The following is an 11,762-nucleotide window of genomic DNA, read 5'->3' on the forward strand; positions in this document are numbered from 1 at the left end:
TTCCTCCTCCGCCTCCTCCTCCTCCTCGCCCGGCGGCTGCCGTTGCCGCTCGCCGCTCCATTGCAGCGCCGCGCCCGCTGATCCGCTCTGACAGCGCCGGGGAAGGGAAGGTCAGAGGCAGTGACCGGCACCGGGGCACCCCGGCGGGCCCGGCCGGGGCGGCTGCCGCCGCAGCCAATGCGCTGCGGGGAGGAGGGGGCGCGGGGAAGCTGCCCCCGCCGCCCGCCCCGGCCCGCCGCCCCTCCGGCGGCGCGCAGCGGCCTGGGACGGGCGCTCCGCGGGGAGCGGAGGTGTATTAATGACCAGGCCCGGAACGGCCGCAGGGCTGTAAACTCCGGTTTAGTGCGTGCGAAATCATACTGGCGGGCAGTAGGGTGGAGGGCAGGAGGGCAGAGTCCAGGCACGGCGACACGGATGTGTGGCAGCGCGGCAGGAGCGTACTTCGGGACATGCTCTCTCCACATTTGAGGTACACAGGAGCCCAGGCACTCACAAACCCCAGAACAGTAGGCTGGAAGGTAATTTACTGACCACAGTAGGTGCTTTGCATTGCCGTTCATGCAGGCAACATTTAACTTCACAAATGGTGTTTTGGGACCGTGTCCACACCACGCATCTCAGTGCCAAGAGCTCACTCACAAGTTTACAACACGTGGCATTTATACAACACTGTTAATGCAATAATCTCAGTTCCTCTTCAAACACGAGTGAGTTGAGGCCCGTGCCTTTCTCCAAGGCGGAGCAGTACGAGTGTAGTGAATTTACACACGTGATAGTAGGCACAAGGTTGTTAAATAGCTGACTTGAGGCCACACAGCAAATCTCTGAGAGAAGCAGAAGAGAGTTCAGCTAGGGCAATGTCTCGTCTCAGAATTCCCTTTGCCTTAGCAGATGTGCTGTTCTCAGCAAGAAGCTTAAGGCCCATTTATTGTTCCTCTGCTACGCTGAGGAAATCATTCAAATGAAGAGAGAGAACTGCTACTATTTCTACAGGCACCTCTGCTCCTAGCAGCACCTGGAAGTATGTCACACTCAGCTTGGCTACACTTTTTACTTCATATGCCAGAATATAAAAATTTCAGTCTATGGAGCCCACAGGCTTTATTTACAGGAAACATTCTGAGGTCAGTAATTTTTTTTATTTCAATATAATCGATATAATCTAGTATCAGCGTTAGTATCTAAAGATAAATTCCTACCCCGAGAATACTGTTAGGTAAGTAGCCTCAATCCAGCTCACTGTGGACAAGTGCCCACTTTATAAAAATGGTACCAAATTTGGCATTAGTTGGCACCCTGTTGACAGCTTCAGTGGGGAAACTCAGAATGGAGTTGTCACAGAGACAGAACTTACTTTCCTCAGTAAGGTGGATTAGTTATATTAAATCATTGCAGACACTGAAATACAGGATGGAGAAAGGTTTTTGGACATTATGGAGTAAAGTAATCAGGGCTACTAAACTGCTTCATAAATCAGATCAGTATGTAAAAGAGACATCAAATAATGTAACACTGAGAAAAAAATAATCTTTCATATAATTCTATTACGTTCATGGGAGAAAAAAATGATCTTTCATATAATTCTATTACGTTCATGGTCTTACATTCTGTGTGAATTTGATCTCAAGTGTTTAATTAGCTTAAACTCTGAGAACTGGATTGTATGTAATATCACAGGTTTTCTTGACATAACCAAGGGAAACGGGAGTCAAACTGAGGTGTGATTTCAGGACTGCACCCGCCCAGCCTCTGTTCTGAAGCAATCAAGGCCTGACTGGTCTCCGGTGCATTTCTAAGTAGCCTACAGACCCTGGCAGTACTGCACTATAGCTGTTTTTTAAACTCAGATCCCTTTTATTCCAGAAGCCTAATTGTGCAGTCCTTGCTGCAGCCCATTTGTTCCAATTTACTGTAGAGAATCGTACTTGCTCTCAGTGAAAAGTTATGAAGAAAATGAATGGGTTTGAAAGGTGATTAAAAATTTAAATGAAACAAAATGTGGTAACTAATAAAGCCATTTACCTCACATATATTTTAGTGTCAAGGACATTATTCCCATCATACAAACCCCAGAGAAATCACACAAAGTAGGAAAACAAAAAAGTAAGAAAAATGTAAGTGGTATTTCCACACTTTTGCTTTCTCAGTGATGCCAATTACTTGACTTCAGGGTAAGGTTTCTCATGGTTGGTTTGCTAAACTTTTATTTTTAAACACAACATTAAATCGCTATTAGTTAAGCATTTATTGGTTGTTTGAGTAAACGACTACTGTTGAAAATAAGCATATTTGGAAATACACACATACATACTTACACACACATCATTCTGTGAGGAATTCAGTATCATTATCCTTAACATTAATAAAAATACTTTCAGTTAATGGTGGACACATTTCATGTCTTATTTCTGAGGATTCATAATAAAAAAAGGAAATATTATACAAGTGTTTCTGTGCCAGTTTATCAATAGTTTAGCGCTGGCTTTTTTGGTCTTCAGTCACATATCAAACCGGGGAAGAGGAAAGAAAATTTCACACCTGAAATGGGCTGGTGAATGTTTTGGTTTTCTTCTGATGTTGTCATTTTCAGGACTAGAAAGTTTATTTCTATAGCTTTTTGAAGACAAAAAAGTGATAAGAAAAGCAACAAATGCTAGCTACAAACATTATAGGAACTGTATAAATAAAAAACAGTGAACAATTGTTTCCAAAAGCATTGCCCTATCTCTTCATAACAAACAACTAACCCTGTGTTTCTTCTGAGTGTTAGACAAAGAGAAGGAAAACAAAGGACTATTTATAACCTACGAGTGCTTATATAATTTCTGTTGAAAGGTCAAAAACTGCCTCCTGCATTTCATTTTAGATCAGTCTTGGTCTCATCTGATTATACGCTTGAACATTTTTATTTCACTACATAAAATGCGAACCTCTTGTAAATATCCTCTTTGGCTAGCAGAGACTTGGACTTCCATAACGTTTTCCATCTGACATTCTCAGAGTACTTTGCAAACATTCACTCAGACTTGTCAAATTATTGGGTGACAAGTTAATATTAGCTTCTTTTACAAAGCAAGAAAACAGGCAGCAGAAATTTAGCAACTTGTCCAAAGTTACACAGGAAAGTTAGTAGCAAAGCTGGGACTGGAATATCTGCTCACTCTGTGCTACAACAAGGATATTGCATTTCCTCTCTAGAAATCTTGGAAAATTCCACTGAGGGTTCATTTATGTTTTTCTTGTAATAAACTCTGGTCCAGAAATGGGTAAACATCAGTCAGTTTTGCTGAACAAGTGTTTGGAACAGAATCAAATTTAAGATACATTTCCAGGCAATTAAAATGGTATTTTAATGGAAAAGGCAGTTAAAACAATACTCAGGGTTTCTGGAAGGTGGAAGAATATATAATAAGAATTAAAAGAGAATTCAGATATCTGAAATACTTTCAGTGCTGACAATGTATGATTAGAATTTTACAAATAGTTTTTTATATTTTGTATCTCACATTAAATTATGTTCTACAAAAAATATCAGTATGTCTGATAAACACAAGCATGAGGACTAAGGTTTTTCCATGAAGCTTGGCCTCCACTGCAGAACAGATTGGGAGCTTTAGTACAATGCCAAATGCCAACTTGCGGTCCACGGAATGAGGCTGTACTGCATGGCTCACAGCAGGTCTGCGGAAGCCACTCTATTTACACCTGAAATTCTAATGGTCAGAGTGAGTTGTAGTCCATGAAAAATTCATGGCAAACCACAGAAAATGTGGAGAGTCTTCTGGGGGACCCTTAGTCTAAAAAAAAAATCCCCCACCTTTGGAATCACTATTCTTTAAGACTGTCAGCTTCAAAGCAACCCCTACCCAACATTTGCAAATTATTTGAGAAATTATTTATCTTGATTTAAAATATGGTAAAACTTTATCTTTAGAATCCTAACAAATCATATTCTCACCTACCAAATATGAAGCACAGAAAATGAAACATTGCATTAAATTAATCTCTCAATTTTGCCTATGTTTGCTGAGGTAAACAGTATACTTGTTGGCAGAGAGGGAACACCATCTCTTCCTTTCTCTCAGAAACTGAAGTTTTACAGAAGAAAAGAAAACATATTTACAGCATCTGACTTCATTTTTTCAGCCAGACATCAGATTTGAATGCCCAAAGGCAGCAGAATAAGACAGATGCAAATACATTGATGTCAAATACACTGAGTAGATAAAAGGGGCTAATAGTTCTATAGTGATAACCATTAGACAGTCTGTTCTATGAAGAGGCTGTTTAGGTCTTTACAGTCAGTTTGGTGCTCGATAATGGCCTAGAGGTATGATTATCTCGTATCTTACTCTTGCCTTTTTTCTTCTGCTTAATTGTGTTTCAAAAAAATTGTGTTAGGTGCTTTGAACAGTGACAATAAGAGAACTTTTGTATATAGCTTCATCAGTTTACATAATATTAATCTCCCTTGGCTCTCACTACTCAACTAAAAATATTCCCACATTTCTGTAAGGGAGAAGCTTGAAGAATGGCCTCTTTATCAGGTATTTTATTCAGCAAGGAAGTTCACTAGCCAGCTTCACTGTCATTTTTCTTACCTATACAAAGTGTGCTTTCAGTTGGAAAGATATTATTTAAGTTCTAATCATACATATTGGCTAGAAAGAGATAACAAAAATTTTTAGCCATTGAAGTAATTTATCAAACAAGAAGAGACTCAGTGACCAAAAGTAACAGAAAACTTAAGTTTCTAACAGAAATATATTCCTATTTCTGCCTCTGGAAAGGAAATAACAATTCTGGCTTGCCCTCCTCTTCTCCAAAGATTTTATTTATTATTTTTGTTCTGTTCTACAGGCTCTAATTTTAACTAACATAGACTCTGAGGACAAAACACAAAGGATATTTTGACAGTAGATAGGCTGTAAGTGGCATTTAGTCTATTTTCAGCATGAATTTAAAATAGCCTTTTCATTTTATGGAAATTGTGGCATAAATTAATCAAACACCTTTTTTTTAATTACATTAGCATTTCAAAGTTTTAATCAAGTAAAAAAAAAAAAGGCTGCTACATTGTAAGGTCCCAACCCAAGCCTCCCAATTATTTAATGCAGTTGGATACTGTCATCCAACTGCAAAGACTGATGGTCACATGAAGATTTTACTTGCTTGGTTTTCCTTCATATTAGTGTGAAGGAAAGTGGAGAGTGTGGAGAAAGACAGTGAAATTGAAATGAAACATTAATGACAATTGTGGTGAACCCAACATGATGTTTTTAAACAGATGTTTTTCAGCTGAGAGAGGTATCAGACCAGTGACTTTGAAATTAAATTCATACATCCCACAAAGAGAGACTTGGCTAATCAGAGCACCTCTCTTCAAGATTTGAACAATTCAGTTCAGATAACCACAGACTCCTTATGAAGCTCAACACTAAATCCACAAAGTAACCAAGGCACCCAGCTGCCTAACTTCAAAATGCAGACCTTCAGACATTCTTCTCCCTGACTACCTAAAGTGGAAGTGCCCTAATGTAAACAAACCTAACTACGTGTACAGGCATGGTTGACCAGGTGCCCGACAGTTTTTTCCTGGGCATGTGTAGAACCTGCTAACCTCTCACACTGAAAAGAGGCAAAGGCTCTTTTTCACCATGAGGTGACCAGTGTGGAACAAACGTTAACACGTTAACTATCTGATTAAGTGTAATTCTTGTAACAATTGTCCGTACTCCCCCCGGCCCCCCTTAAGTATTTTCATGTTCAGTAGTCAAGCTCCCATGATAACTGAAGTTCCTGCAAATTCTGCTCATGACCAGACCTGCATCTCTCCTGGTTAGTGATCCAAGATCTATCTCAAAATTACGCTGTACTTAGATCCACCAGTAATGTGGGCTTTCCCACAAGTCCCCAAGATACCAGGCTTGCAGGCAGGCTCAGCACCCAGCTGAGAAGTTTGTTCAGATAAATGTTAGAGGCAGCCCTCTCCCTCCAACAAAACATAGAAACAGCAGATATGCCTACAGTCTTGTAGATAGCAACTCAATGGCTACAGCACTTGCCCAGGAGACAGGAGAACCTTACCTGCAGTTAAAGAGGCTCAAATCCACATCTGACCCTTGCTAGGACATCAATTTATTCTATAGGGAAGGTTTGGGAAGGGACAGACAGGGCAGGTGGCCTCTGCACTCCTCTCTTGAAGTTGTGCCACTATCAGACAAGAAAGTTTAATGGAGCCAGAGAGAAGGCAAGCAATGCAAAGTTTGTATGGGGAAGACAGCAGAAAGCTCATGCAGGGGAAGAAAAAAGAGTAGGATTTTATCTAAATTATTAAAATGCTCATCTGGGATGGGTACTAATCACTGGTTTGCTGTGCAAACAGGGGTGCCAGTTTACGTTCTGTACCGGAAAAGAAGAAACTGAGCTTGACATACATCCCACTGGCATAGGTGGTAAAAATGTAAAGGTTGGATGCCCCTTCATCTTTTTGGCTACATTACAAGCAAGGACTGAATTGACTTTTGTGTCTAACTGTAGAAAATGGTCATTGCAGAAAACCCCGCTTGAAATAAGCTGAAGCTGCCTGCCTCGCAAATTCGTGTCCAGAGAGTGACATAGCTAGGGCCCTCAGACAGCTTTTGAAGCCTGGAGTACTCATAATAACCTTAGTGGCACATGGATTACATTTGCAACACTGTTTTAAGGAAGTATCAAGAACTAGACACAAGAGGTTACCAAAAATAATAAGAAACAATTTCTAGAGCTATCCCTTGATTGCAGCTATGTGAGTGTTTGTTTCAGGCTCAATCAGATCGGTTTAGGTCTGCTGAGGGTAATTTAAATGCAGGGTTCAGAAAACTCAGGGATAGCTGGCCAAACAGTTGTTTTCTCTCCACACACTTACAGGTACTGTGCTGGCAGCAACTCAGTATGAGCCAAGACATACTGTTTCTCGCTGAGACAGGAAGCTATGAATTATAAGCAATACAACCACCTCTTTGTGAAGCAGGGACTTCTGTTGAATTCAGAACTCCACAGGAACAAAGATGTTGTGATTCCTACCTACTAGCTTTGCTGGGCAATGTTCAAAGTTTCTGTGCTACAAATTCCTAATTCCCAGTTTATGCTAATCTGCTTGTACTCACCCTAAAACCTCTCAGTAGTATCCCCAGTCACGCAGCACCTCTCAGCTGAGGTAGAACAATAGCGGTGTTCTGCATCCATGTTGTGCGCTAGCTCACAGGACGACAGGCCTGGTTCCACCGTGCCACCCTGTGAACTGCAGCCCAGGTGTGCTCTGGAGCGAGCTGCATGTGCTGTAACTCAGCGAGGGTATTAGCGCACGCTTGGGGCTTACTTCGCTATCCTTACAGACAGATGCTAAGCCTCCTAAAGCAGGGCTTAGGTGGGAGTTTAGAAGGAGATCAGCAGTATTTAGTTCCTCAAAACCGCTGCACAGCTGCTCCTTCACACCGAAGGCACTTTTGTTTCTCTGTATTAAAGACCTCCGGGCCCCTAGAGCTCGGCCTGGGCAGAGACAAACAATTATGTCCCAACGAAGAGGAAAGCCCCGTCATGACCCAGGCGCTGGTCCGCCCCTGACTGACTGCCACAGGAAGAGCGACTGAGACACCGGGGCGCTTCTCGCTAAGGCAGGAGGCCGTCCCCTCATTCCCGACCGCACCGGCCGTCTCCGTGTTCCAGGGGCGGCCCCAGGCCGCCTCCCCTCGGGGGGCGCGGGAGGGGAGGCGCAGCACGGCGGCCTCTCTTCTCAGCGGCTGCTCGGAGCCCCGGTGCGCGCGCCAACGGCCACAGGCCCCTCGCGCGCGCCCTACCAGGGGTGACCCCCGCAGGGTCACATGCGCCAGCTCCACCAATAGGCAGCGGCGCCCTTCACGCTGGCGCTGGCTCCCCCTCCCCCTGCCCCCGCCCCCTCCAACGGCGGCGGGCGCCGCGCGGGGTCTCGCGGGAGCGGCGGGACGGTATTTAAGGCCCTGGGAGGTACCATCCCCCCTTTCTCCCTGCCGCCCGTCGCTGCGGTAAGGCGCGTGCCGCAGCTCCCGCAAGGAGTCTCGGGCTCCTCACCGACGGGGTGTAGGGGTCGGGACGGGATGGGGTGGGGTGGGGTGGGGGTGGGATCTGCTCGGATTTTCCCTTCACATTTTGCCCTTTCGGAGCCTGGCGGTGCTCCGGAGAGTCAACACAGGGGGATAGAGCACCTTTCCCTCACAGAAACCCAGCGCGGAGCCGTCCCCTCCGCCCTGCATCCTGTCGTGAGGCACACGCGGTTCCCCGCTCCCTTCTCCCTCCCCGGCCCCCCTCGCTGCTCCGGGCTGACTCCTCTCTCCCTCCGCAGCGTGGGGCGTGGGCTGCGGGCCGCACGCAGCCCCACGGCGGCCGCCCGGCGGGCAGGAAGGCGGCAGGAAGCGTCCCACGGTACCGGCAAGGCCTTCACATGGCCCCGAAGGCGCTGCCCGCTGGCCTGCCGCGCACGGCTGCTCCCGACGTGGGGGGGAGGCAAAGCACAGTAGGCCTTGCCGGTGGGAAGTGCCGGGGATATGGAGTCGTGCGTTTGAACGCCTATAGGTAAGGGGGCACACGGACCTCATGGCGTATCTCACAGCCTGGGGCTGGTTAGGTAAGGCGTCGGGTTTTGGAAACAAAGGGCTCTGAATCCTGAGATTTTGTACCACTTTGACACAAACGCATATCTGAGGGTGCTGGCCTGTATCACTGTACGACCGTCAATGCCTAAATATTTAAGATCTTTAGGTCCTGCCTGTTCTTTCTAAATTTAAAACATTTCTATGCCAGGTAGCTTAGTGAGCTTCCACATCTCCCTCCTTCAACTTCAAACTAGTGATACCTAAAATATTTCCCTAGCACTGTGGGAAAATAAACGAAAGAAGGATTTGTACACTTGTACCTTTCTGCTCTTTTCTAAATTATAGGTATTGAGCTGCACAGACCTTACATCTGATTCAGTACGGTGGTTTCCTTTTTTATAGACTGCACCAAGAAAACGACAGTTTAACCTGCAGTGTTTAGGGTACTGAATGCTGTAGGCACTTAAGTTCAAACGGATTTAGTAACTTTTCAAACAAAAGTCACTGATTGCACCGGCCTTAAGCCCAATCTGCTAGTATGTCTGTAACAGTAACTTTTGATGTCTCTCTTGGTTGAGCTCTGTATAATTTGTTACAAGGTATATGTAAGTAGGCACAAGGTAGCAATGAATTAGCTGGTAAAGATCAGTCTGTTAAATCTAGAAATTTACAGCTTACTTCAGGGTAATGTCAACACTATAAGCAATCTAGGCTTAATAAATGTTCCATTGTTTTTGATTAGTAGTGTATTTTAAAATATGTTCTATGTAGTTTAAATGGGCTGTTTAGAAAAGAATCTTTTCAACAGATTGAACCATTTTGTACTTTTTGCTCTAGGTCTTGATTTGATCATAAACTTTACGTAAATGACTTCTGCAACTTTGTAGACTATGGCTTTAAGAAGGTCTAATTTGACGTAATAGTACTTTCATAGAATGTGGCTTTAAAAAGGTCTGTAACTAGACATAACATAAATTATATTATAATTGAATAATTTTTGTCTTTTTTGTGCTGTTTAGGGGTTCTACTTAGCAACCTCATGTTTGAAATATTCTAGACATGGATGATCACACCTAAATCAGAAGAAATGCTCAGGGCTTCTTAGGAATGAATAATACCTTCTTCTAGAAGGTAATTGTGCTCTAGTGTAATGACAATTGCAGATCATCTTAAATCTTCCTTTTTGATAGTTCACACATTTAAACTAAATTGTGATATCTCTCTTGAGTAAATGGTAAGTTCAGATCATCGTAATTGATAAGAAAAAATCAGTACTCTAATCTCCCCTTTTATGCTTTGCCCTCTTAAGTCTTTCAGTGTCTTAAGTGGCCAACACAGAGGGGTATAAAAGTTCTCTCTTATACCCAGAGGTGAGGTTGAAACTCTTCTTTGGATCATGCTGAGAGGAACACATTCATGAAACTACTGAACTTCAGGAAGTTACCGGATCAACTCTGTTGTGTTCAAACCAGCTTGTAGGTAGCTTTTGAACTGTCATCTGATTATCGTGTTATCTGAGTCTTAACATTGGTTTCATGTAAATCTCATTTTTCCAGGTTTCTCATGTGTGTTGATGCTTTGTGAACCTATGGGATAAACATCTTGAGTGAAAAGAGTTCCTTGTAAATTGATTGGTTTCCAGGTATGTAATGTAAAAAGGATTATCAGATATTAGTGGATGGATCTATATATAAAGTTTAAGTTATTCCTTACCTGAAAACTAAAAGCAAAAAAAAAAAAAAAAGGGGAAAAAACCCCCCAAACTAAAACTAGTTTGGACTAGTGGAAACCAGAGTGGAAATTGTTAAAACTTTACATAGATTTAGCCAATCTAAATTGGAAAAGAATCTGAGTAAAGCTTATAGGCACGGTAGTTATTGGATCCTTTTACTCTAATCTGTCTGGTTGTCTGGAATGTACTAACGATAAGGGAAAGGAAAATCCTGTCCTATACAAATGAAGAAATTTGTATTGAGAAATGGCTCTGACAAGGGTTAGTGCCATGTAGCATGTTTGTATAGCTCAACCTTAGGCTAGTTATTTCTCCTGTGTTTGTGATGCTGACGGCAAATTAAACAAAACTTCTTTTACAGAGAGGAAACCAGCTTGTGCAAGGGATTTGAACTGATATTAAATATCAGCTTATGATTTCATGAGTGGCTGATTTCTGAATACCTACTAGATGACTCCAGTTGTCACCTGTAATGTATTGTCTTGAGAGTGGAATTGAGAGAAGCAATGGCTAAAACTACACATCTTCAAAGACCATGTTTAAATAGAAACTTTGCCATTTGTTGAAACTGAGGTTTCTTAACAAAAACTGCTGTAATTTATTTCTATGTCTGTGTGGATTAATAGAAATAAAACATGAGAATGCTACCAGAAGTTTGTGTGTTCTGAAGGTTTCTTTTTCAGGTACTTCCTGTATGAAGATTTTGTTTCATGGATATGAACACTTTCATGTTGTCATGCAGAAACATTCTGTTGTCATGTGCAAACTTATAAGCTTAATCTTTAACTTACAAATCCATTGAAAAAGACTCTCAATCTTTTATGATGAATGTCTGGTCATGGTTTTCTGAAGTACTTTAAAATGCAAAACCAGTTTGAGGTCAACTGCCCAACTTCTAAGTTATTTAATTAGGCTGTCTTATTTGCATCTTCTCCAACTAGTCAAAAGATTGTCTCAAACTTTAAAGAACAAGTACTATTACATCCTTAACAAGAATCCCATTATCTCCTTATTTCAAATAAACAAGGAAAATGTTGCAATATTCCATGTAAAGAACCAACCAGTGTGAAGATCCTTGAAGAGCAAGGTCAATATTGCTGAGCAATTGAAAGCTTGTATGTGCTTTTCAGTTGCTTATGTCTAAGTAACTATTAAAACTCATTCCTCAATGGTTGGTCTCAACATGAAGTGGTTTATCTATGACTAGCCAATGCTTCCTTAGAATGCACAAGCAAGAATATAAAACAGAAGTAGCTGCCAGGCAATCCCCACTGCTTGCACAAGAAAGTGAGCTAGTGTGGATTTAAGACCAAACTCTCATATATACTTGGTCAGATTGAACCTCCACATAGCCAGGAAGTGTTTCTAGTTGTTAGCTTTGCTTAAATGTGTATTAACAGGGTGAGTATTTAGTGATCTAT

At 42.5% G+C, this 11,762-nt stretch overlaps 1 long non-coding RNA gene and 1 other non-coding gene across 6 annotated transcripts; both read left to right on the forward strand.

The window, feature by feature from the left end:
- Positions 1-7,941: 7,941 nt before the first annotated feature.
- On the forward strand, positions 7,942-10,994 carry LOC137664917 (uncharacterized). 5 transcript variants are annotated; one of them, XR_011048408.1, is made up of 6 exons: positions 7,942-8,042; positions 8,360-8,589; positions 9,629-9,740; positions 9,919-10,084; positions 10,166-10,251; positions 10,703-10,994. It is a non-coding gene; the product is annotated as an uncharacterized lncRNA (long non-coding RNA). The 5 variants fall into 5 exon arrangements; XR_011048407.1 differs by having other exon boundaries at positions 9,978-10,084; XR_011048409.1 differs by lacking the exon at positions 9,919-10,084.
- Positions 9,906-10,023, forward strand: LOC137665402 (small nucleolar RNA SNORA26). Its single transcript, XR_011048502.1, has one exon. It is a non-coding gene; the product is annotated as a small nucleolar RNA SNORA26 (small nucleolar RNA).
- Positions 10,995-11,762: the final 768 nt, after the last annotated feature.

This window comes from Nyctibius grandis, chromosome 6, assembly GCF_013368605.1.
Source record: "Nyctibius grandis isolate bNycGra1 chromosome 6, bNycGra1.pri, whole genome shotgun sequence".
NCBI lineage: Eukaryota > Metazoa > Chordata > Aves > Nyctibiiformes > Nyctibiidae > Nyctibius > Nyctibius grandis.